Genomic DNA, 26,566 nt, shown 5'->3' with positions numbered 1-26,566 from the left:
CACACACACACACACACACACACACACAAAGAGATTTATCATAAGTAATTGACTCACATGATTTTGAAGGCTGAGAAGCCCCCAAATCTTCAGTCAGCAAGCTGGAGACCCAAGAGTGCAGATGGTATCATTCCAGTCCAAGGCTAAAGGCCTCAGAACCAGGAAAGCTAGTGTTATAAGGCCCCTTGCAAGGCTAAGTCCAAAGGCAGGAGAAAACTGATGTCCCAGATCAAAGACAATAAATAAGAGAGACAGTTTTCTCTCACTCAGTCTTTTTGTCCTATTCAGGCCCTCAATGGATTGGATAAGGCCTATTCATGTTGGAGAGGGCTATCTGCTTTATTCAATTGACCAGTTCATCCAGACATACCCTCACAGGCTTACCTAGAATAATGTTCAACCAAACATCTGGGCACCTTGTGGCCCAAGTAAGTTGACACGTAAAAGTAACTGTCACATTAATAGTAACTATCACTACTAATTTCTGAGTAGCCCACATTATAAGTGTGATAAACTGTCCATGCCCAGTCAGCCCCCCAAAAGAGGTGCTCTATCCTCCTATACAGTCAGGCTCTGTGCACAGACTGTTCAGAATATTAGGTAATGCACTCAGCTGGCTCTCCTGTGATGTCATCTTTGCTAGCTCTGAGACCCAGCCAGGAGGTCTGGTGGCAAAAGCTGCCCAACTCATGTCTTCATCTTGTCCAAGCTGCTGTGTCACATGATTTTATGGTCCTGAGAAGCAAAGAAAAGAGTTGTCAAGAACCTGCTGAGGGGACCTGAAGCCAGAATGGGGTTCTGTGCCATGGAAGGAGCAGATTTTAGAACCAAATAAGACCAGTTCCAGGGTAGACTCCAGTGACTTGTAGATGCAGAACTTCAGTCAACCACTGAGCTTCTCAGAACCTGACGTCCTTAGCACTGACGCAGGGCCCAGCAGATAGGAACTGAATGAGTAAGAAAGCGAGTGGAAAGCAGTGAGCCCTGTAGCATGTCATTGGACTGTCCCTGCTGTGGGTCCTTTGCTACAGGACCATCACTGAGGCAAAGCTCCCTGTGGTCGGCTGAAGCCTTTGCTGTGGCTACATCACAGTTCAGCTTCTCCCTCTGTCCAGTCTTCCTTCCTTCAGCCCCTACATGGACTGGCACCTAGAGTTTCAGTAGACCCCGTGTAGAGACTGAAGAGTCTCAGAGCCGGTGCTGGCCCTCAGAACATCAGAACCTACTGCCTGAAAATCTTCCACTCAAACTCTGTTTTCCAGGGAATGTGGCCTGGGGCGTTAGGGAATGTCAGTGGTCACAGATCAATTCAAAACATTTTAACACTCATCTCCCAAGCCAAGGGCCTTTGCTGAGGCTGCCACAGGAGGTTGTGAAGATGATTATGAGAAGGTTTCTGTCCTGAGGGACTCTGATGTGCAACTCCCTGTACACCCTCCAAGACTTTGTCAGGTGCCACCACTAATATGAAAGTACTCTCTGATTTCTTAAAAAGAAATACTTTCTCTTCAATTCTCTAGGCATTTCTGTCCTTCCTCCACTGGGCTCTGAGTGGCTGGGAATAGAAACCAACTCATTCAGCTCCCCATCCCTTGGGCCAGCACCATGCCTGCCATACTCAGTGCTCAATAAAAGTGTGGGGAATGAATGATACAAATGTGTGAATCATATTCATGTAGGAAGCTGAGCAGCAAGACACGGAGGCCACACAGACTATTCATTGCTTCACACGGCAGGAGCCAGTAACCAAATGGGAGGCAGCTGTGGAGTGAGGGGCATCTCTGCTGATGTGTGTGTGCCCAGCTGAGAACGTTAGACCTGGTATGGAGTGGGATGGAATGGCACACATGATAGACCATTTCAGTCCACCAGACTCTGTTACAGATGACATATCTGAGCATGGCCCAGCCAAATTTCTATCTCTGAGACTGTTACAATGTGGTAGAAAGCAGACTCTGGTTACAAATGCCTCCTATGATAAATGCTATGTGGCTTGGGGGAACTCATTCACTCTTGAGGAAACTTAGTTTTCTTTTCTTTTCTTTTTATACTTTAAGTTCTAGGGTACATGTGCACAATGTGCACGTTTGTTACATAGGTATACATGTGCCATGTTGGTGTGCTACACCCATTAATTCGTCATTTACATTAGGTATATCTCTTAATGCTATCCCTCACCCCTCCCCCACCCCATGACAGGCCCCGGTGTGTGATGTTCCCCTTCCTGTGTCCAAGTGTTCTCATTGTTCAATTCCTACCTATGAGTGAGAACATGTGGTGTTTGGTTTTTTGTCCTTGCAATAGTTTGCTAAGAATGATGGTTTCCAGCTTCATCCATGTCCCTACAAAGGACAGGAACTCATCCTTTTTTATGGCTGCATAGTATTCCATGGTATATATGTTCCACATTTTCTTAATCCAGTCTATCATTGATGGACATTTGGGTTGGTTCCAAGTCTTTGCTGTTGTGAATAGTGCCACAGTGAACATACATGTGCATGTGTCTTTATAGCAGCATGATTTATAATCCTTTGGGTATGTACCCAGTAATGGGATGGCTGGGTCAAATGGTATTTCTAGTTCTAGATCCTTGAGGAATTGCCACACTGTCTTCCACAAATGTTGAACTAGTTAAACTAAAGAGCTTCTGCACAGCAAAAGAAACTACCATCAGAGTGAACAGGCAACCTACAGAATGGGAGAAAAATTTTGCAATCTGCTCATCTGACAAAGGGCTAAAATCCAGAATCTACAAAGAACTCAAACAAATTTACAAGAAAAAAACAATCCCATCAACAATTGGGTGAAGGATATGAACAGACACTTCTCAAAAGAAGACATTTATGCAGCCAATAGACACATGAAAAAATGCTCATCATCACTGGCCATCAGAGAAATGCAAATCAAAACCACAATGAAATACCATCTCACACCAGTTAGAATGGTGATCATTAAAAAGTCAGGAAACAACAGGTGCTGGAGAGGAGGTGGAGAAATAGGAACACTTTTACACTGTTGGTGGGACTGGGAAACTTAGTTTTCTTAACTGTGAAATGGGATCACATCTACCTTCTAGGGAGGATTTCAGAAGTTAATATGTATAAAAACATCACAGAAATAGACTTAGGCCCATGATACAGTATAGCATTTTCTTTTTATTTCTCTTCTTGGCTATTTTTGGGGATGTGTGTCAAAGCAGACATCCCTGTCTTTGACCAGACTCAAATAAAATGGTTTATTTGTGAGTGCTTAGCTTTGAACTTGCTCATGGAGTTTAGCTCAATGGGTTATTTTCAGGACTTGATTCTTTTCCTGTGCATTTTCCATTTGGGTCCCATCCAATTATGCAGATTCAGTGCTGTGCACCCACCCTGTGCCTTCCCACCAGACAAGTGCTGCCAAGCAAAGAATAAAATCCACTCCCTCCACCTCCCCTGGGAGCTTTGTATCCAAATCCCTGAGAAGCCCAGCGCATTAACAAATAACATTGGAATCCGCACAGATTGTAGCATCAGCTGGAAGGATTAGAGAACAGGTGTTCCCTTCAAAATAAGCCTTTCCTTGCAGAGACATTTGCAAAACTGGAGTTTCATAGCAAAACAAGCTGATTGGCGTAAAAAATCACAGGGAGGTAAGGGTTGCTGAGACAGGCCATGTCTTTTTCTCATTAGCCCTGTCCCCTCTCCCCTCGTGGCCTCTTTTCTTTCCTGCAGCACCTTTGACATCTAGACATTCCACATTTAGAGTTGGTGGAGCAAGCGCTTATGTTCCCTCTGCATCTGAAACCAGCAGCTTCACACTAAGGGAATTATTTACCCTCTTTGACTCTTATCAGTCAAAGGATATACTAATGCCTGGCTCACAGGGTTGCTGAGAGGATTAAATGAAATAAGCTTATAAAGGCCTTGAGCATACAGCCTGACACAAACATGCCCAGTAAAAACCTCCTGCTGATATTATTTTTTTCTGTCATTTATCCACATAATTAAATCAAATGTTACTCCAAGAGCTTCAATGCAGCCTTGTGGTGAGACATTGAGTGAAGAGTCTGCCACGTGGTTTTCCTCAGTGCCAACCTGCTGTGTGACCTTGGGCCAGGCACCTACCCTTTCTGGGTCTCAGTTTCTCAAGGTATAGAGAGATAATTGGATATGATCATCCCAGAGGCCTCCTTTAGCCTTTTGTGTGCTGCTTTTGCTGTGATATCCCTGACATTGCCTGGTCCAGTTGGGGGCAGCTGGCACATGCTCGATGTATTAGTTTCTTCCGAGTAACAGAACCAATAAGTTGTATATGTGTCTGTGTGTGAATGTGTATGTGTGTGTATATTTTAGATTTTAAGAAATTGGGACATGCACTTGTGGAGGCTGGCAAGTCTAAAGTCTACAGGGTAGGCTGGCAGGCTGGAGACCCAGGGAAGAGTTGCCATCCAAGTTGAATGCAGTCTGCTGGCAGAATTTCTTTTTCTTTGGGGAAAGTCAGTCTTTTTCTACTGAAAGGTCTTCAACTGACTGAACAGGGCCCACCCATGCGACTGAGGGTTATCTGCTTTACTCAAAGTCTAATGATTTAAATATTAATTTCCTGTAAAAGATGCCTTCACAGAAACATCTGTAATGTTGGACCAAATACCTGGGTTTTGTGAACTGGCAAGGTTGAGACATAAATAGCCATCACAGCTGATGAATACTCAGGCTCCGACAGACTGTCATTAAAGATCAAGGATTCAGGCTGGGCACTGTGGCTCACGCCTGTAGTCCCAGCACTTTGGGAGGCCGAGGCGGGCAGATCACCAAAGGTCAGGAGTTCAAGAACAGCCTGGCCAACATGGAGAAACCCCGTCTCTACTAAAAATACAAAAATTAGCTGGATGTGTTGGCGGGCATCTGTAATCCCAGCTACTCAGGAGGCTGAGGCAGAAGGATCACTTGAACCCTGGAGGCAGAGGTTGCAGTGAGCTGAGATTGTACCACTGCACTCCAGCCTGGGTGACAGAGTGAAACTCTGTCTCCAACAAAAAAAAAAAAAAAAAAAAAAAAAAAAAAATCAAGGATCCAGTTACTCAGAGTGAGGTGCACCCTGTTCTTCCCCGAGGAAGGCTGCACACCGCTTTTCTTCTCACTGACATAAGGAGGGCTGTTCCGTCATCCGACGGAGGAATGGCAGCCTGGTGGGAAGACACGGACTTTACGGAGATTTCTTTGTCTTCAGATCTCCATTTCCTTGGGCAGGGGCTTTAGTACATGTGCTCATTTATTTATCTATCAGCCATTTATTTAGCTCCTACTGTGTGCTAGGATCTGTGAGCTGCAGGGACTAAGACAATGAATAAAACTCAGTGCCAACCCTTAATGGATCCTGTGATCCATTCACCATGTTGTACATGAAACAAAGGAATAATTAAAAATTACACATTTCACCATAGTGTGAAAAGCATGTTATTGATCATTTCGAATCACATTTTTGAACATCTACTTTACATCAAATATGCTGGTAAGCCACTTATGTGCATGGACTTCTTCAATTCACAGAATGGCCCTTTCATATTTCCTTTTACAAATGAAGACATTGAGACTGGGAGAGTTTAAGTATGTCACTGCTGCCACACAGCTGAGCAGGGACCAAGCTGGAGTTTTAAATCAGTGAGCCTGATGCCATCTCCTCATCCCCATCATTAACCATGACGTGAATGTTAAACCAAAGAAGGTTGTGATACCTTTTGTCCTTCTTTGGAAGGACGTGATAATATTCTAGTGTGTACGTGGGGATGTGTGTGTGTGTGTGTGTGTGTGTGTTCTTTATCCATTTATTCATTGATGGACATTTAAGTGGTTTCCATATTGGCTTTTGTGGATAATGTGCCAACGAACGTGGGAGTGCCAATTTCTCTTGGAAATCCTGATTTCAAATATTTTGGATATATATCCAGAAGTGGGACTCTAGACTCTAAGCTCCACCAGAGCAGGGTGCGTTTCTGTTTTATTTACCTATGTATGCCTGGCACGTGACATATGGCCACGAAGCCTTTGTTGAGTAAGTGAGTGTTGGATGCCTTGGAATCTGAGAACATCTGAACGCAGAAGAACAAAGGAAGTTACAGATAGAGTGTCAGGCATTTGACTTTCCCAACAGACCTGTTTCCAGCCTGCACATTGAGCTTCCCAGTTCCTTGCCTCACCCGTGGAGATCATAGGTTTGGCCTTGCGGTGGGGAGCACCTTTCTCTGAGATGAGTGTGCTGGCCAACAAAGTGAAATCCTCCTTCCTTTGTTTTACTTAGAAGATGGTTTCCCAGACAGAGGAATGCATGTCATTGAGAAAACGTACAAGGTTGCCACTCTGAAGCTGTCTTTAAGTTGAATTGCAGAGAATCGTAGAACAATATCTTCCTCAGAGTGGGTAATGCTCACACTGGACAAGAGGATGTGCTTAGCTTTATAAGGCTCCTACCATGCCAAGCCTTGTGCCATGACAGCCCCTTCTCCTCTGATGGGAGGTGTGTGTCTGGCAGGGCAGGGTGGGGAGGGGGAAACTGAGGCACAGAGCTGCCTCTCAGGCAGAAATCTTATTTCTTCTAAGTAGGCTCTTCTTCTTATTCTCTTATACCCATTTCTATTGGATTCTTTGCACTTTGCCCTTGCTTTGAATATGCCCTTGCTTGTTATTGTGAACACCCTCATATTCTTTTCATGAGGATGTAGAGTCACATACGTAAGACACAGACATGCATAATTATCATTAAACATGTCATTATGTTGTCTCTAGACAGGACATCTCTTTGAGCAGAGATACTGCCATTGGTTTATTCACTAATCAAACATTAATCAAGCATTAACTCTGTCTCAGGCACTGTGCAAGGGGTTTGTGATGCAGCAATGGAAATGACAAGTCTTCATCCCAGCCTGGTGTAGCATCTTCATTTCTAGAGCCCTTGGTGCCCATTAGTTTCTGACACATTGTGGGTGTCAGTTAGTGCTGAGTCAATAAGTGAGGTGAGGAGATAGAGACTTACATCTTCTTATATCTACAATGAGTGGCCACTGTAGATGTAGCCATCAGACATAGTAGGCACAGTGGCTAGGGTCTACAGTACTTTTTAAGGACCAAAGGAAAGTTTTGATTTCTTTTAAAATCAGAAAAAAATAAGGAATATGGTCCAGTCTGAATTATAGTCACCTTTATACAAACAGGTGCAAAAATATAATTTTAAATACTTGTTTTATGGATGAAGGAGGCCTATGAAGGCAAAGGTGCCTGGGGCCCACAAAAGTCATAATTCAGCTCTGAGAGCAATTATTATTATCCCTCATTATCGTCTCCTGATTATAGACATAGAAAAACTGAGCCCAGTGAGCCTGGAGGACTTCCCCAAGGCTTGAAGATGTGAACCTAGAACTGAGTCCTCTCTGGCCCCAGGCTTTACTAACACTCATTGCAGCAGCATGTCTGCCTATACACAGAGTGTGCCACAAGGACATCTGTACACTGATGAAGTAGCTGAATGCAAGAGGCGCCACTGTTTGACATTTTTAAATAATATGCTTTAAGGTTAACTACCTAGAGAAGGACCAAAGTTACCAGAAAAAAATGTTTTTCAAGTTCATCCCTGTGGTTACATGTAGCAGGATTTCATTCTTTATTAAGACAGAATAATATTCCAGTGTGTGTGTATATACAGATATGTTTTTCTTCATCCATTCATTCATTGATAGACATATAGGTTGTTTCCATATCTTAGCTATTGTGAATGATGCTGCAGTGATCAAGGGAGTGCAGATTTCTCTTGGAGGTTCTGATTTCAAATATTTTGGATATATATTCAGAAATGGGATTTCTGGATCACATAATAATTATATTTTTAGCATTTTGAGAAGCCGCCATATTGTTTTTCATAGTGGCTGCACTATTCTACGTTTCTATCGATGTTGTACAATGATTCAAATTTCTCCATGTTCTTTTCAATACTTATCTTTTATACTGTTGTCAACACATCTTTTTTTTACAAGATAAGTGTTGACAAGTTTAATTCATTTGAGTCTTTTAATGCAAAAGTCAGCAGTATTGCTTACTTATACACCATCCTTTTTATTAATGAAAATTGCCTTGTTCCATGCCATCAGCCTTCTGATGCCTTGCTCCTTACCAGTATTTCTAGGCATGATGAGAGATGTCACATGATGACAATGAGGTGTGAAGTGATATCTCATTTTGTTTTTTATTTGCATTTCCTTAATAATCAGTGATGCTGAGTATCACTTCATATGCCCATTTGCCATTTGTATGTCTTCTTTGGATAAATGACTATTCAAGTCCTTTGCCAATTTTAAAAATCAAGTTTATTTATTTATTTATTTATTTATTTATTTATTTGTTGTTGTTGTTGTTGTTGTTGTTGTTGAATTGTAGGAGTTGCTTATGTATTTTGGATATTAACCCCTTATTAGATATGTGGTTTGCAAATATTTTTCTTCCATTCTGCAGGTTGCATTTTCACTCTGTTGATTGTTTCCTTTGCAGTGCAGATACTTTTTAGTTTTGTGTAGCCCTGCTCGTCTATTTTTGCTTTCCTTGCTGTTCATTTGGTGTCATATCCAAGAAATCATTGCCAAGATTAATGTCATGAAGCATTCCCCTTATGTTTTCTTCTAGGAGTTTTACAGTTTTGGGTCTGACGTTTAAGTGTTTAATCCATTTGAGTTGATTGTTGTATATGGTGTAAGATATTGGTACAATATCATTCTTTTATGTGTGGATATCCAGTTTTCCCATCATCATTTGTTGCGGAGGCAGCCATTTTCCCATTGTGTGCTCTTAACACCTTATCCAAGATCAGTTGTATATGAGTTGGTTCATTTCTTAGTTTTCTATTATTATGTTAAAACCACTTTATTGAGGTATGAGTGGCATAAAACCTATACATATTTAGCGTCTACAATTTGGTGAGTTTGGATGGGCTTGCAATTTGATTCAGTTGGTCTATATATCTGCTTTTATGCTGTTACCATACTGTTTTAATTACTATAGCTCTGCAATATATTTTGAAATCAGGAAGTGTGATGCCTGCAGCTTTGTACTTCTTTCTCAAGTTTGCTTTGGCTATTTGAGATTATTTGTAATTCCATATGAATTTTAGGACTATGCTCAGTGACATCAACTAGTCACAGAACAACAAATACTACAGGATTCCACTCATATGAGGTATCTAATATAGCCAAGCTCATAGAAAAAGATAGTATAATAGTGGTTGACAGTGGTGAAGGGGAAAGTGGGAGATTGCTGTTCAATGGGTATAAAATTTTAGTTATATGGGATGGATAAATTCTAGATATCTTCTGTACAACATTGTGCCTATCTTAAAAATACTGTATTGAACACTTACAATTTTGTTAAGAGGATAGATTTCAAATTAAAAGTTTTTACTAGACTTTTAAAAAATGAAATAAAAAATAAGTTACCAAGAAAACATAAAAACACAAGTTATTTAAAGAAAAAAGTTTTATAGTTAAAAAACTGTACTTCATAACTTCTATTTTAAGAATTAAGATGTTAAGTACTTTTGCATTTGCCCCCATTAAAATTACAAAATTTTAAAATTTATCTTTTAAATGATTGCTTGATTTAATAAAATCCTGCAAGATAAATACAAGTTGCCATACCGTACACACACTAAGGGGGGCTTTGAGTAAATGGTGCATTACATCAATCTGCATATGAATCCAACATATTTCCACAGTTCATTTTCATGAATCATATAAATCAATAAAAATGGTTCTTTAATGCAAAGGTCTACAGTATTGCTAAATTATACACCACCCTAGTTTATTACTGAAAATTGCCTTGTTCCACATTGTCTGCCTTCTGAAGCCATGCTCCACACCAGTATTTCTGGGCATGATGGAGATGTCACATGGTGACAATGAGGCACTGGAATTCCTTCCCAGACAGTCCAGGGCTCCCCCCACTATGTCCTTGGTGCCCAGCATGGCTCATGGTGCATGACAGACATGAAGTAGATACATACTGAGTGAGTACAAGGTGACAGAGCAGCAGGGCATAGAGCAAGAATAGTGGCCTTGGAGTAAGGAAACCTGGTAGGGCTAATCTTGGGTTTTCCCGTGGATTAACTGTGAGAGCTTGAGTGAGCCGTTTAACCATTCAGATCCTTTGTTTCTTCTTCTTTTCTTAATGGGAGGATGAAATCTTCTTAACCTATAAGATTTGTCTGGGACTCAGGAAGGGTAAGGTATTTCCCCTTTGGAGAATCCCTTTCTCCCCACCCTCTTTTTTCTCCTTTCCCCATTCTTCCACCCAGGGATGCCGTGATGGTGACATTACAAACCCATGGATCTTGTAACATAAGTATGTTAGGTAAATGTAGTGAGCATTTATTTATGTTTGGCTCTCTGCTGGATATTTTTAATATGCCTCCTCACACCTTCCTGAATATACTCACATTATATAGTTGAAGAAACTAGAGCTCTAATAACTTAAGCAAATTGGCCAGGATCAGACAGCTCCTGGCAGGGTTGGATGTGACTCCAGATCTGACTGTGTCCAACACTTGTCTTTTGTCCACTTTGAGTCACTTTTCACCTGCTCACCTCCTTTCATATTCCTGGTAAGTTGGAAGCCATATCTGTCACATTCTGTACCTAGCACGGAGTCATCAGAGAAATAGGTATCTCCTTAATAAAAAGTTATATTAGTGTTTGCTCTTTTTTGCAGTTAGTGAAGCTGAGTCTAAGCCATTTATTTTGCACTGATGTGATGTGGACAATGGTTATGTTAAACCCCTCAGGTGTGAGGATGAGTGTGTTGGTGGTGAACAAGTCTGCCTGGTCCCTACTCTCATGGAGTTTACAAATTAGCTATTTAAAAAAGTCTTGAGGACAGGAGCAGTGGCTCACACCTGTAATCCCAGCACTTTGGGAGGTTGAGGTAGGCAAATTGCTTGAGTTCAGGAGGTTGAGACCAGCCTGGCCAACAAGACAAAACCCTGTATCTACTAAAAATATTAAAGTTAGCTGGGTGTGGTGGCATGAACCTGTAGTCCCAGCAGCACTGGGAGGCTGAGGCAGGAGAATTGCTTGAACCCCGTTGCAGTGAGCTGAGATTGCACCACTACACTCCAGCCTGGGTGACAGAGCGAGACTCCATCTCAAAATAAATAAATACTAAACAAATATAAAACAAAATAAAAATAAAATAATAAAATAAATTAGAAATTCTTGAAAAAGTAACTTCATGTAACCTGCACATGAAGAGCCAAGCAACAAAGCAGATTTTAAAACTTTGAATGTGTTTACTAGGATACCAGAAACAGATAGATTGACAGCCTAATCAGTTTTTTAAACAAAATTATATTGTCAAAGAAACTACCAACTTGGACTCCAAGAATATTTGACTCTTTAAGACTGTTATCAACCCTTTGGCCTCTGGTGCTATAGGGCAAGAGGTAGGCTTTAAAAAACATATAGTCCCCAAAGTGTCATGTTCCCACTGTCTACCTCAGAACATTCCAAGAAGAATAAGAATAATGGTGAACAGTATCCTAGAAGGAGACTCAGCGGGCACAGCTTACGTGAGTCCAGGGGCATGGAACAAGGAATTCCAACCAGCAGCAGAATTTGTGTCTAACCATGAGTCCATTCCCAGCTGCAGTAGAGGGCTTTCAATTTGCCTTCCCAGCAGCATTTGAGAACTACTGTAGACCCATGGCTTCTATGAGTGAGGCTTTTCTCTATTCCTCCTAATGGGAGTGATTTTGTCAGTTATCCTCTTATTTTTCTAGTATTGTACATTCTGAAGGGTAGTGAATTTATATGTCCAGGTCTTAGGTTGTTGGACGTAAAAGAGTCACCTCCAGACCTAATGCCAACCCAGCACCCATCACTCAGGGATTCTGCAGTTTCAGTATGGAGCTGGGACTTCATGAGCCTAGGGCTGCTCCCCTTGAATGTGGTTACTCTAGATGTGGAAAGAAGAGTGAAATAGATTGTGGCTGATCAGAATGACCATGGTGGCAGAGATTGGCTGTATTCCCATTTCATCTTTACATGCACAATTGAAGACCCATTTCTGAGCCTTTCTTGTAGTTAGTTTGGGGTCATGTGTCTGGACTCTAGCCAGTGGATGCATATCTCATCCCTGAAAAATATTTTATGTGCTACTCTCCACCTCCTTCTGTGGTGCCTTTGGAAGGTTATATGGTTTGGCTGTGTGTCCGCACCCGAATCTCACTTTCAATTGTAATAATCCCAAAGTGTCAACGGCAGGTCCAGGTGGAGATAATTGAACCATGAGGGTGGCTTCCTCCATGCTGTTCTTGTGATAGTGAGTGAGTGCTCACGAGGGCTGATGGTTTTATAAGGTCTTCCCCATTCTCTCAGCACTCATTCTCTCTCCTGTCGCCCTGAGAAGAGGTGCCATTTGCCATGATTGTAAGTTTCTTGAGGCCTCCCCAGCCATGTGAAACTGGGAGTCAATTAAACCTCTTTCCTTTCTCAATTACCCAGTCTCGGGCAGTTCTTTATAGCAGCATGAGAACAGACTAATACAGAAGGTGTGTGTTAAAGGTGGCAGCATCACAAAATGGAAGGGCTGAAACACTGACTCCCTGCTTTTTGTAAAACTGCCCACAAAGGCTGCCTTTTCCACAGTGATAACTCAGCTTTTGTGTTGTTACACACTGAGAGTTTAGGGTCGTTTGTTACTTCAGCACTGTCTAACCTACTCTGACTATAACTATGGGTCTCTGGGGAAAGGCGCCCTAGATGAAAGGACCATATTTATTGAAGACTGGGAGTCTGATGTGCAAGACATCATTAACATCTGTATTATAGTCTTGAGACTGTGTATGCTTTGTGAGCTTTAATGGGAGATGGGTCAGATCATAGAAGGTGTCCAATGCCATGCCCAGACACACTTGGAGATGAGTCCTTCAGACTCAGGTTCTGGCAGGCCCCATGAAGAAGGTGCCAAAGAGTAGGACACAGCAGGGGCAATGCATGGAGGGAAGATGCAATGGTGTAAACCTCATAAAACTCCTTAAATGACTGCTCTTAGTAATGAAGACAGCCAGAAACTGACCAAACAGCATTGTGCTGACAGCATTGCCGATTTCCATGTGAGTGTGGTGTACACATGCACACACACACACACACGTGTGAGTGTTCATATAGGGAAACACAGGCGCTTCGCAGGAGGGATAAAGCAGTCAACGCAAAAGCAGCTGTGCTCTGTTTGGAACCCAATCAGCAGACTAACAGGTTACTTCATACCTATTTACTGGATACCCCTGCTTCTCTGTCCTCAGTCTGAAATTGTAGCTGGCCCAGGAAGAACAGATGCTGCAGCTGGATGGCTGGAGAGAATCCTGGGAACCAGGGGGGCATCAGGGCCTTGCGCTGCATTGCAGGCAGCGCTTGCAAGCCTTGCTGTCCTCTTCCTGTCTTCCTCCTTTTCCTAAGTCCCATGCTGGCCTGATGATACTGCTTGAGGTTTAAGAGGAAGAAAAGTCAATTCCGAAGAGCAACCAGAAGTTGTAGGGTATATGACATACACTCCCAGTAAGCCGGCTCAGGGGAGTCTGTCATTCAGCTCAGCCTGTGAAACCTACCTTGTCAAACACAGGTCCGCTCCCCACCAACATATGTCTCTCAAGCTCCACACCCTCAAAGATCTCCTTGTATTCTTTGACATAGGAATAAACATCAGAAGTGCAACAAATTTGCACTTCTTAGCAGCTCAGTAGTGGTAAACAACCTTGAATATGGTGTCAGGGAATAGGCAGAAAACACCCGCTCCTGCAGCTGGGGGTGATGCAATAGTTATTAACCAGGAGTGCACATCACAACCTTCTGGGGAGTCTCTTAAATTATGCAAACCTCAGCCCTACACCTAAAGATTCCAATTCAGCCCAGCGAGAGTGAAGTTTGGATAGCAGTAAAAAAAAATATTACCCGATGATTCTGAAGTCTACCTCCAACTGAGGTCTCTTGGAATGGTCCAAAAGGGATAGACTTGGGAGTCAAACACATAGGTCCAAATTTAGTCCTAGTCACGCTAGTCCTTGATTTCATCATTTAACCTCTTTGAGCTAGAGACAATGCACACATAAAGTGCCCAAGACAGGGTCAGAATGCAGTCACATGCATGGCTCAGAAACGGATGCTTTTCTGTGTGTATGAAGAAGGCAGTAGAAGCTATAATGTACAACCTTCTGCATATTCTATTAGGTTGCCTTGATAGCAGGATTAAAGATGTACTGCAGAGACATATGACAATATGCAGTTATTTTTTCATTGCAGTTCACCTTGCAATTATGCAAGATGAATGAGTTATAGAAATCTGTTGTACAACATAATGCCTAGAGCTAACAATACTGTATTGTACACTTAAAAATTTGTTGAGAGAGCAGACCTCATATTAAGTGGTCTTACCAAAAAACAACTACCACCACCACCACCAAAAAAAAAAAAAAAAGAGAGACAAAATTAAAACACACCAGAAAGCACAAGGAAACATCTAGATGTGATGGATGTGACTGTTTCCTTGATTGGGGTGATGGTGTCATGAACATGTGCATATGCCCAGACTCACCAAACTGTATACATTAAGCTTGTGCAGTTTTTGTATGTCAGTTATACCCCAATAAAGCTATCAATAATAAATTTAAGAAAACAAGTAACAGGACTCTCATAGCATGCCAAACGTAGGAGCAGTTGTATGCCTGGAGTTTTGCTAATTGGAGTAAAAAATTCTGGATCCAAGGCAGGTCCCAGCAGGGCTGGATAGGATCCTATTCATGAATGTCCCTACTAATGTGCCATTGTCAACTGCGTGGGCTGCCCTTGATTTGCAGATTCACTTTGTATTTAATTATTTCACTCCACCACTCCCAAATAGCTGACTTTGTTATTATTTCCCAGAAAACACTTTTAAAGAGGATAATTGGTTTGACTAGGGCAAAGATGAGCATCCATATTTGAGCAGAGGTTTTAGCAACAGCCATGTCAAAGGTCACTGGACATCCTAGGGATTAGCTGCCCTTGGGTCACGTGCCTGCCCTGATCTGATCAGTTGTGAACTTGGGAGCTGGGGCCACATGGAAAAGAACATATCTTTCCTGCTGAAGGCAGGACAGTTTGTCATGGAGCATGCTCTGGAGAGGCCAGGCTCTGTATAGAAAGCCCTGAGTTAGGGCTGGGTGTGGTGGCTCACGCCTGCAATCCCAGCATGTTGGGAGGCCAAAGCAGGCAGATCATTTGAGGTCAGGAGTTTGAGACCAGCCTGGCCAACATGGTGAAACCTCGTCTCTACTAAAAATATAAAAATTAGCTCGGTGTGGTGGCACACGCCTGTAATCCCAGCACTTTGGGAGGCTGAGGTGGGCAGATCACTTGAGGTTAGGAGTTTGAGACTAGCCTGGCCAACATGGTGAAACCCCACCTCTAATAAAAATATAAAAATTAGCTGGGCATGGTGGCGCATGCCTGTAATCCCGGCTACTTGAGAGGCTGAGGCGGGAGAATAGCTTGAACCCAGGAGGTGGTGGTTGCAGTGAGCTGACATCACACTACTGCACTCCAGCCTCCACTACTGACAGAGTGAGCCTCCATCTCAAAAACAAAACAAACACACACAAAAAGCCCTGAGTTAGCCAGGCTCTGTGCAACCACAGGGCCTTTGCACATGCTGCACACACCTCCTGGACAACCCCTACTCTTTGGCCTTATTCATCCTTCAGATCAGTTTAAACGTGAATTCCTTGGGAGAGCTTTTCCTGACTCCTAGGTTTGTCAGGTTCCTTTAGCATACATTGTAACAGAATTCTGTTCCTTTCCTTTTGTGCATTTGTCTTAGTTTACAACAGTGACTCTGTGTTCTATGAGGGCAGGTTTCAAAGATGTTCTTGTTCATCACGGTGTCTCCATGACCTACCATAGTGTTCAACATAAACTAATGCTCAATATTTGTTTGCAGAATCAATGAAAAAAAAATGACATGCACACACACACACACACACACACACACACACACACACGGTGGGTCCCCAGAAAATTGTATTTTTTTAGAACTTCAAGGTACTTTATCTGCTAATTTTTCTTGATGACTTGTTATATAGGATAATAAAAATAATAAGTTATCCACCTCTAAAACTGGGCTCTAATACTATTTCCTTATAAACTCTCTCCTCTTCTAATTAAACATGAATTCCAGGTTCTGCTAGGCCCCTATGGAATGAGCCTACACCTTCAATATAACTGAAATTTACTCCTCCCTCCTCTGGGCATAGTATACAGATCTCCTTTACAGGAACCATGCATCACCACCCTGCCAGCTGCTATGAGGGTTGGTGTTGAAAGCTCAGAGCTTCACCCATCCCTGCTCACAACTCATGACTGCCTGACACCTGGGTGTGGAAGACTGCCCACCTCTTGTCTCAAGTTTAGCCCAATTATTAGTAGAAAATACATCCTTGCTTAGCTTCTGCCCTGACCTAACTTGGTCCCTCAATCATTTTCTCCTAAGAGCAGTGCCTTATTAAACTATGTGGACCTTAATCTATGTGTCTGACTCTGATGTAAGACCATTTGACCTCCAATAGTGTAGGTGTCTATTCTCTGCCCAACCCCTGCACAACACACACACACACACACACAGCACCTGAGAATTGAAAATTTTTTTTCTTTTTCTTCTTTGTTTTTGTTTTTTTTTTTTGTTTTTTTGTTTTTTGGGTTTTTTTTTGGCTTAAATAGCAAACATTTATTTCTCACAGTTCTGGAGACTGAGAAGTCAAAGATCAAGGCACCTACAAGCCCAGTGTCTGGTGAGGGCTCTCTTCCTGGCTTGCAGATGGCTACCTTCTTGTTGTACCTTCACATGGCAGAGAGCAAAGAGAGATCCATATCTATTCCTATTTTGTTGTTCTTCAATCTAATTTTCTTTCTATTTATTTTTTAATTGACAAATAATAATTGCATATATTTGTAGGATACAGTGTAATTCTTTTGATCTATGTATACTTTGTACAGATTAAATCAAGCTAATTAACATATCTATCTAATCTGTCACTCACCAACTTATCCTTTACTTTGTGGTAAGAATGTTTAAAATCTATTTTGTAGCAATTTTGAAATATACATTATCATTAACTGTGGTCACCATGCAGTGCAATAGATCATTAAAACTTATTCCTTCAGGCTAACTGAAACTTTGTTATCCTTGAACCAATTTGTCCTTTTTTTTCCATCCCCGCCTTTCCTGTTCTCCCCACCTCTGCCCAGCCAGTCTCTAATAAACACCTTTCTATTTCTGTTTCTACAAGTTTGACTTTTTTTAGATTCCACATATAACTGAGATCGTGCAGGATTTGTGTATTCTGTGTCTGGCCTATTTAATAATGTCCTTCAGGGTATTAACCTCATCATGAGGGTCCCATCCTCATGACCTAATCCAACTCTAATGACTTTCCAAAGGCCTTACCTCCGAATAAGACTTCAACATACGAACTTTGGGGAGACACAAACATCAAGTCCATAACATATGCCAACCAGATAATAGTTGTATTTTAACTGTTTAGGTATAGCTACAATGTAGTACTATTCTTCCATGCTAGTTGTTACTCAATGATGTGGAACCTTTAGTCACATATATCTTTAAAAATGTTAGGCGGAGGTTGCAGTGAGCCGAGATCGGGCCTCTGCATTCCAGCCTGGGCGACAGAGCAAGACTCTGTCTCAAAAAAATAAATAAATAAAAATGTTTTGGTCTTGGTTCTGTCTAGCCCCTCTTGCGTTGTCTGTGTGTGTGTGCATGTGTGCATGCAAGAGTCCTGCTCTGTATTTGATGCTGGATGACTTTCTGCATTGTTCCATCTCAGCTGGACACCTATGCCTTCCTGAATGTGCTAACTACAGAGTGCTGTCAATTCTTTGGTCTGCAATTATCAATGTTCTTCAACCGTGGTATTTCCCTAGCTTTAGCTTTTTTATTTTTATCTTTTTCAACTTTTACTTTAGGTTCAGGGGGCACATGTGCAGCTTTGTTACCTGGGTATATTGCATGATACTGAGGTTTGGGGTACAGTTGATCCTGTCACCCAGGTACTGAGCATAGTATGCAACAGTTAATTTTTCAACCCTTGTCCCCCACCCCCGTCCTCTAGTAATCCCCAGTTTCTATTCTTACCATCTTTATATCCATGTGTACCCAATGTTTAGCTCCCACTTAAAAGTGAGAACATGTGACATTTCTCTGTTCCTGTGTTAATTTGCTTAGGATAATGGCCTCCAGCTGCATCCATGTTGCTGCAAAGAAAATAATTTTGTTGTTTTTTATGGCTGCATAGTATTCCACGTTGTATATGGACCACATGTTGTTTATCTAATCCATCATTGATGGCACTTAGGTTGATTCCATGTCTTTGCTCTTGTGAATAGCGCTGCGAAGAACATGTGAGTTTAACACATTTCTGCGATACTAGTGCACAATGCTCTGAGTAAGATATGTGTCTGTCATTGTTTAATACTCAATGAACTTAGAGTCTTGGCCACCTCTATCCTTCAAACCGTGCCAAAGGATCCTTAAGAACACATGATCTTTCTCACTTTCCCACTTGTTTGTAGGCTGCTTCCTATGCCTGGGATACCCTTCAGGATCCTCTTTATCTTAGGAATTCTTGTTGCTCCTACAGGACTCTGCACAAGCATTCATTCCTCCAAAGTCCTAATCTACTTCCCACCCTCTTGCCTGACTCCTGGCTGGTTTAGGAGGCCCTTCTTTGGGACCCAATTATCTTTTTGCTCACTCCTATCATTTCAACGGTTACAGTTCATTGTCACTGCTTATTTTCTTGCCAGTCTCTGTAGTCAAGAGCTCCTGGACTACAAGTGTTGGGTGAAGTAGTTTATTCTTCACTGTACATTTCCAGACTAACAGGCTTCTCATAAATGGGCCCTGGTGGAATAGTCATTGCCACATGGATTTTGTTGTTCTCTCCTGTTTAACCCCGTGATAACCCTTAGAGGGAGAAATCACCACTGACATTTTGGAACAAGAAAACGGAGGTTCAGAAATAGAAACTAACTGTTCCTGTGTGACACAAGTAGAGAAGCTACAGAAGACCAGTGTCGCAGACACCCTCTAACACCTGTGTACCTAATCTTGGAATCTGAACATGAAAAGGACCCAGTTCACGGTTGGAGGAGGCTCATGTCCCCCACAGTAGCCTCCTACACAGCCAAGCCTTGTCCATTCCATTGTCTCAGCCCTACCTGCAGTTGCAGAAGGCAATGTGTCTTTCTCCTAAATGTAGGGTAAAGACTCTGAACTGTCTGTACTCACAGTTGTCCTACTTGAGAAAATATAATCCATAATTTAAGAATAATTATTCATTGAGCAGTTAAAGACATGTCATGGGTTGCTTTTCAGAATCTTTTTTAAAAATTCATTTTGTTTTTTTGACTCTAAGGAATATCCTGGGCTCAGAATTAAAAAAAAAAAAAAAACACCAACAACAAAAATCCTACAAACAAACAAACAAACAGCCCCACCACATCTAAATATAACTATTCTACTTACTAGCTTTTGTCTTTGAGCAAGTTACTGAACCTCTTCAGCCTGGTCAGTAAAATAACAGTTATATTTGTCCCCTTCTTTAATATATTCAGTAACTTTGGGCCACCCTGCTATATTCAATGGACTGTGTGAATCATTGGTAAAACTGCAGTGAATAAAACAGATGATATCCTGGCTTTATGGACAGACAGGGCTTTGGTGGGGAAGTTTTTCTTTGGGGAGGGGGCATATATAGAATAAATAGATAATTGCACCAATTAGTTATGATTGCAATTGTGATAAGAGTTAAGAAGCAGTGGGCAGGCGATTGCTATTCGACCCCCTTTCTGTCATCCTGTTATACCCCTTTTATCTGCCACTACCTGCACCTCCTCCTGTATCTGCCTTTTCTCTCCAGGCATCTCTCTCCTTACTTACATGGCTTCTCTGTTTATCCCCTTACCTCTCGGTTGCCTTCTGTTTCTCCATCTTTCTCGGCTTCCCGTCTCTCTCTCTCTCTCTCCATCTCCTCTTTTCTGTCTTCCACATCTCCACCTCCCACTCTCTACATCATCTTCTTTCTCTTTGCAACTGTCCTTGCTGAGAACTCTATCATTGCTGCCATTTCTGAATTAGTTTCTACTGATTGATTTTTCTCTTTACATATATTTCGTTTCCCTGCATATTTGTATGCCTAGTAGTTTTGTATTCAATGATAGGCATTGTGGTTTTATATTTTTCAGTGCTGGATATGTGTGGGTGTGTGCGCATGTGCGTGTGTGTGCACACTCATATATACATATGCATTCTTTAGCTTTGTAATTGGATGTGGTTAAGTTACTTGGAATCTGATCTTTCCAAAGCTTGCTTTTTAAGATGTGTTTGGTGGGATCAGAGCAGCTTTTACTCTAGGCTAATTTTACCCAATCACTGAGGTAATCTCCTTCTGAGTTTTCTCCTCAATATTCCATGAATTATGAGGTTTTTCATTCTGTTACATCAGTTAATTCTCAGTCCTGGATGAGCTCTGGGAATTGTTTCCTTGGCTCTCCTATTCAGTACTCTGTCCTGTGAACTCTAGCCCACCTAAACGCCCTGCAATTTGCATTCTGTCTTCTCAAATCTGAGAGTAATATGGTTTGAATCTGTGTCCTCACCAAATCTCATGTTGAATTCTAATCCCCAGTGTTGGAGGTGGGGCCTGCTGAGAGGTGATTGGATCATGAGGGCAGAGTTCTCATGAATGATTTAGCACCATCCCCCTTGGTGCTGTATAGTGAGTGAGTTCTCAGGAGATCTGGTTGTTTGAAAGTGTGTGACACTTCCCTGCTCTCTCTCTTGCTCCTACTCCTGCCATCTAAGAGGTGCCTGCTTCTCCTTCTCCTTCTTCCATGATTGTACGTTTCCTGAGGCTTCCCCAGAAACAGAAGCCAGGATGCTTCCTGGACAGCCTGCAGAACCATGAGCCAATTCAACCTCTTTTCTTTCTAAATTACCCAGTCTCAGGCATTTCTTTCTAGCAATGCAAGAAAAGACTAATACAAAGAGTCAGCTAGAAATTTCCTGGGTTTCATCTGTCTGCATCATGGCCCAGAAACTCCCTTCAGGGAGTACATTAGAATAAACAATAGTAGGTCTCACTTCGTTTTTAGTCTATGCAGCCTGATATCCAAAGCCTGAAAAACATGCTCAGCTGTCTTATCTATATTTTAGTTATTTCACGTGGGTGAGTACATTTGTTTCTCCTTCTTGGCTGAGGCAGTGGTCCCTCGCTTCTTACTCTCCTTTTTATATGGGACTTTTGAACATTTATATATGTGCAGTTAGTTGTTGTTCTATTTCCTATTTTCTTATAAACCATGAGATGAAATTTACACTGGCAATATGAACACAGGACTCGAAATAGTTGGGGGGAGTTCTTGTGGTATAGAAGTGATAGCCGTTTTCAATTTTATTATCACCACCACTAGCATCATTACCATCCCCCTCACCCTCTTCTTCATCAATACTTACCAAGCACTTACAATGCGTTAGATATGCTTCTAGGCTCTTTGCATTTATTTACTCATTTAAATGAAGTGTCCACCTATAAGGCAGGTCATTAATAATCTCATTTTTAAGATGAAGAAACTGAAGCCCAGAAAGGTCAAGGAACCAGCTGGTAAGCAGTCGTGCAGGACACACACCTGGGAAGTGTGGCTTCAGAGGCTCCAGGCTCAACAACGATGCTTTTTGCCTCTCACTAGCAGTTGATGCGTAGGACCTTCCCAAGGTGCCCCAGAGGAGAGGGTGGTACTTCAGCTGCTGATTAGAGTGGCATTTGAATTACACTTGCCTAGGGCTCAGAAAGAAACAGCAAGCCTATCCTAGACTCCTGGCTAGAAAGGTGACCCAATCAAGAGAATACTTCTTGAAATACTGTCACCTTTTGGCAACCCAAGCATTTCAAATTATATACCTGCTTTAGTTATCACCATGGGGCACTGGGCCCAGATTGCTTATGTTCTGCTCTCTGCTTTGTTAAATTCTGCACATGAGCACACGTGTGTGTGTGTGTGTGTGTGTGTGTGTTTGTGCATGTGTCTGTGTGATTTTAGGCAAATCACCCTATTTGTGTATGAGTTAAAGCATTTGTAAAATAGAAATAATATTAACAGAAAAATCAGTATGTTTGGGGTGAGAAGAAAATGAGTTAATATATTAAAATCCATGAGATAATCCAGGGCAGGAGGTCAGCCTTTCATTAGCTGTTGTCTATGAATAGTTCATATGAATTGCTTATCACAAGCACCTGTGCATCTGTTTCTGTTTCTACCAGAACATGAGTTCCTAGAGGGAAAGAGCTGACTAGTAAAAATACATTTGGATTATTCCAAGGGAGAACCTGATCCGTGCTAATGCAATAGGAAATGGGGGAGGGAGGTAAAGTGAGTCATTTAAGAGAGAGAATGAACACGTCTGGGTGAGAGGGAAAGAACATACAAGGATGACCCTGGTTTTCTGTTTTAACTAGTGGAGGAATAGGAAGGCCTGGTCCATTTGGTATCTTAGACCATGCTTCTTTGTTATTTTCTCAATCCCCATCTCAAATATTTACCCAGATTTTATGATCCTCACTGTGTGATTGCCGAGTGGCCTTCCTTAATTCACTAGGGTTCTGGGCATTTATTGGTACCTGGTGGACTTCTGTGAAATGACTAAAGGCAGCAAATCAACCCCTATGATGAAAGCTGCCAGGGACAGGTTCCAGGTTTAACAATGTTAGAAATTACAGGAGATCTAGGAATTGTGATCCTTTCCTCTAAAATATCAACCTGTTCTCCCCATCAGTGTCATTTTCTTTTCTCCCTGAAAAATAAGCAAAACCAAAGGCGTATTTGAAACTCCCCACTTCCTATCTCCCATGTTATGCATAATTGAATATATTTTACAGTTTCTATCATCTTGAAAAATCACTTTTCAAATATTGAAATAATAAAAGATCCATCTATGAACAGTAGTGAAGATAGTACCTTCTGTTTCCATGGAGACCAAATTACTAGTGTTCAGATGTGTGGTTATTAATGGCAGTTACAGATACAGCTCTCACTGGGTTAGCCAGGTAAGTAGGCACATGATATTTATCATCACCTGCAAATGCATTCAACTCATTTCAACCTAATTTTATTGTTGGAATTTTAGAAATAGTTTTATTTTCTATTTTGGATCAATTTCATTTTCTTGCGGAGTATTTTACTGGTGCCTGGTAAGCAGTTTCCTGGCTGCGTTGCCTTGTCTGATGGGACAACATTCTATTCATAAATCTCTGTCTCTCTCTTTCTCTCTCTCTCTCTCTCTCTGTGTGTGTGTGTGTGTGTGTGTGTGTGTGTGTGTGTGTGTGTGTGTGTAAGTTTGGGAGGAGCAGGGCATTGAACAGGGTCTCTAGAGTGGCCTGTAGCAAACCTTAGAAGGCAAGAAGGCAACCACTGCCCATGTAAAAAGAAAGGAGGAGGGATATTTATTGAGCAACTCTGTGCTGTATATTCAGTTTTTGCAAATATCATCTTTTTAACTTTTCTAACATCCATGAACATTTCTAAGTATGAGTCCCACTCTGTAGAGGAGCAAACAGGGGATCTGAGACGCCAGGAATCTTTCCTAAGGGAAATTATTAGAGCTCAAATTGTAACCCACGTCTATAATTCTGAACTCTTCACTATTTTCTATATTGGTATTGCACTAAATTAATATGTGATTGTGAGCAGGACATATTGCTATCCCCATGTGACTTCTATGGTCGTTCTCATGATTAATGTGTAGAGTGATTGACTTACGGTAAATATTGAATAAATGGTAGCTCTCATCTTTTTCCTTCTCCTTTTATTTTTCTCACTATTTTTAGTAGAGCTTTAATTAGAAGCAATAGAAGTAGAATTATTTCTATCTTTGCTCATATGCACAGACATTTTTTGGTTAATTCAAGAACTGCATCTACATGGATTCCATTTTTATTTTCCCCTAAAGTCTCATTGCTCACACATTTGGAAGTAATCTTAGTTATCATGTTTCCATAAATACTAAATTTTCACCCATTAAAGTCTACCAATTAGTGTGAAGAGGTGGGAGTTAAATATGACTTCCATTAATAGTTTCATTGTTTGGAAGACAGAGGTAATTTTTGATACAGAAATAAGAATTCCTTACATTTATGAGATGGCCTGAAAGAATCCCTCCAGTATCTTGTCTTCATCCCATGGCTGTTTCATAGTAACATTCAGCTTTTTCTCTTCCTACTTTGTCTCCACTGCTACAAAAACTCCATGAAGGAAAGGACCAGGTAGTTCATGAACAATGATACATCCTCAGCGCCTCACGCATAGGAGGAAACTCACTGAATGCTGTTGTATAAAGAAATATATCGGCCGGGCATGGTGGCTCACGCCTGTAATCCCAGCACTTTGGTAAGCTGAGGCGAGTGGATCACAAGGTCAGGAGATTGAGACCATCCTGGCTAACATGGTGAAACCCCGTCTCTACTAAAAATACAAAAAAATTAGCTGGGTGTGACAGTGGGCGCCTGTAGTCTCAGCTACTCGGGAGGCTGAGGCAGGAGAATGGTGTGAACCTGGGAGGCGGAGCTTGCAGTGAGCCGAGATCGTGCCGCTGCACTCCAGCCTGGACCACAGAGGGAGACTCCATCTCAAAAACAAAAAACAAAAAAAAAAAAAAAAAAAGAAATATATCAGAGAACAAATGAATAGCCTCACATGGAAGGCTAGAGGCAAGAGATATTTTTTTCCCATCTTACAGAGAACAATGTTGGAATTCCAAATTACTTCTTCCCACTCTTAAGCTAAGAACTTTTTCAGTTATACCATTTTGTTGTCTAGATATGACTATCCAGAAGTATACTGATAATTCTAGCCATGAAGCACATTATTTCATTTAGTTACTATTTACATAAATATAGATTCTGAACAAAATTTCCAGACTCTTGACCTAAGTGGGCATATTCGTCAGGTATTAGATAATGGTGATGATGCTGTTGATGATGGTGGTGATGATGCTGGTCATTTTGGTGACAGGCAATGCTTACATAGATTATGTCACTTATCCCTCACAGCTTTGAGGTGACTATTATTATACTATCATGTGCATCAGGAAACCAAGGCAACAAGGGTTTCTGTTATTTGACCAAAGTCGCATAACCATACAGTGAAGAAGCTGGTAGACTCCATAGCCCAAAGCCCTGGAAAGCTCTGTAGTCTACTTATTATGTGTCCTCATGCCTCGTTTCCCCTTTTATAAGATGGTTAGGATTGTAGCTGTCTTTCAAGAACATGGGTTAGGCTACATGAATATGCTTATTGCAAAGACTACCAAGTCAAAGATTCCTGTGGATTAATCAGAGTTTAGAGAGCAGATTTTCACTCTCTAATGAGCAACCCATCACTGGCTCTTTAATGGGGCTTAGAAACAGTAATACTTTCCAACCACCAACTTGTTCATAAACACATCAGACGACTTCAGGTATTTATTGCCCAAATGAGTGAGAAAGGCAGCACATCAGATGACTGACTTTTTGAAGCTTTCTCTTGGCCATTCTTTAGGATTCAGAATGAATGCTCCTGGCTCAGACAGGCATTACCCAGCACCCCTTACCTGCATCCTTTCCCTTTCTCCATTAGTGCAATGCCAATCTCACTGCAGACAGTAGTCTGTCTTCACTACAGGCTGAAGGCCTGGTGAAGGCAGACATGTCTGCCTTCATGCTATAACCTTCAGCATCTGTGTAAGCACCTAGAACTCAATAAATATCATGAGTGTGAATGTTATTAAAAGACAGTCTGAAGAAAGCTTATCTCAGAATTGATCAGATGTGTCCTCTTCTATCTAGCTATCCTCCAACGGTTCTAAGTCTTATTGGTAGTGTCTTCATAAAAATTGTTATTGTAGTTATTTAGATTTTAATTGGCAACCAGCAACTCACTGCCACCATTCCACTGCAGATCTTCTATTCCTGGAGTTGATATGACAAGGAAACCCTATTGGAACCAAGTCTTCAGATTGTTCCATGTGCAGACAGGCTCCTTGTCTGTAGGTGTAGTAGCATGTACACTGTACTGTTCACTGTAACATCGTTTGTTCTGGTATTTGTTATTGGAAATGAATATCGCTTCCACTGACTTTTACCATCCCCTCGGACTCAGTAATTGCTTTCTCTGGGTAGCACAGAGAATCCTGTTCTATGCTGATCTCATTCTCATTCCCAAGAGAATGTCCAAAGAAACTGATGCTTGCTCATGGCTGCCAGAATATCTTCTGGGGGCTTCTCTAATCTTTGCTTGGCATCACTTGTAGGATCTGAGCCATTCATGGGTGGGAGGAGGGTGTGGAGAATGGAGTGCCCATGCAACCTTCCCAAAGTGCCTTAGTTGTACTTTCTGACAATTATTATTGATATATCAATTAATGCAACGTGATTTGGGGGTTCTATAATGTTCTGTCTGTCCCAAAGCACTTTCATC

At 41.6% G+C, this 26,566-nt stretch overlaps 1 protein-coding gene across 6 annotated transcripts in view; it reads left to right on the top strand.

The window, feature by feature from the left end:
- FAM135B (family with sequence similarity 135 member B) overlaps window positions 1–26,566 on the top strand; it is a 367,515-nt gene that overhangs the window by 256,281 nt on the left and 84,668 nt on the right. The gene's annotated exons all lie outside the window — the stretch shown is intronic.

Source organism: Pan troglodytes, chromosome 7, assembly GCF_028858775.2.
Source record: "Pan troglodytes isolate AG18354 chromosome 7, NHGRI_mPanTro3-v2.0_pri, whole genome shotgun sequence".
Classification (NCBI taxonomy): Eukaryota; Metazoa; Chordata; class Mammalia; order Primates; family Hominidae; genus Pan; species Pan troglodytes.
The sequence above is the reverse complement of the archived record's forward strand: the minus strand, read 5'-3'. Positions and strand labels throughout refer to the sequence as shown.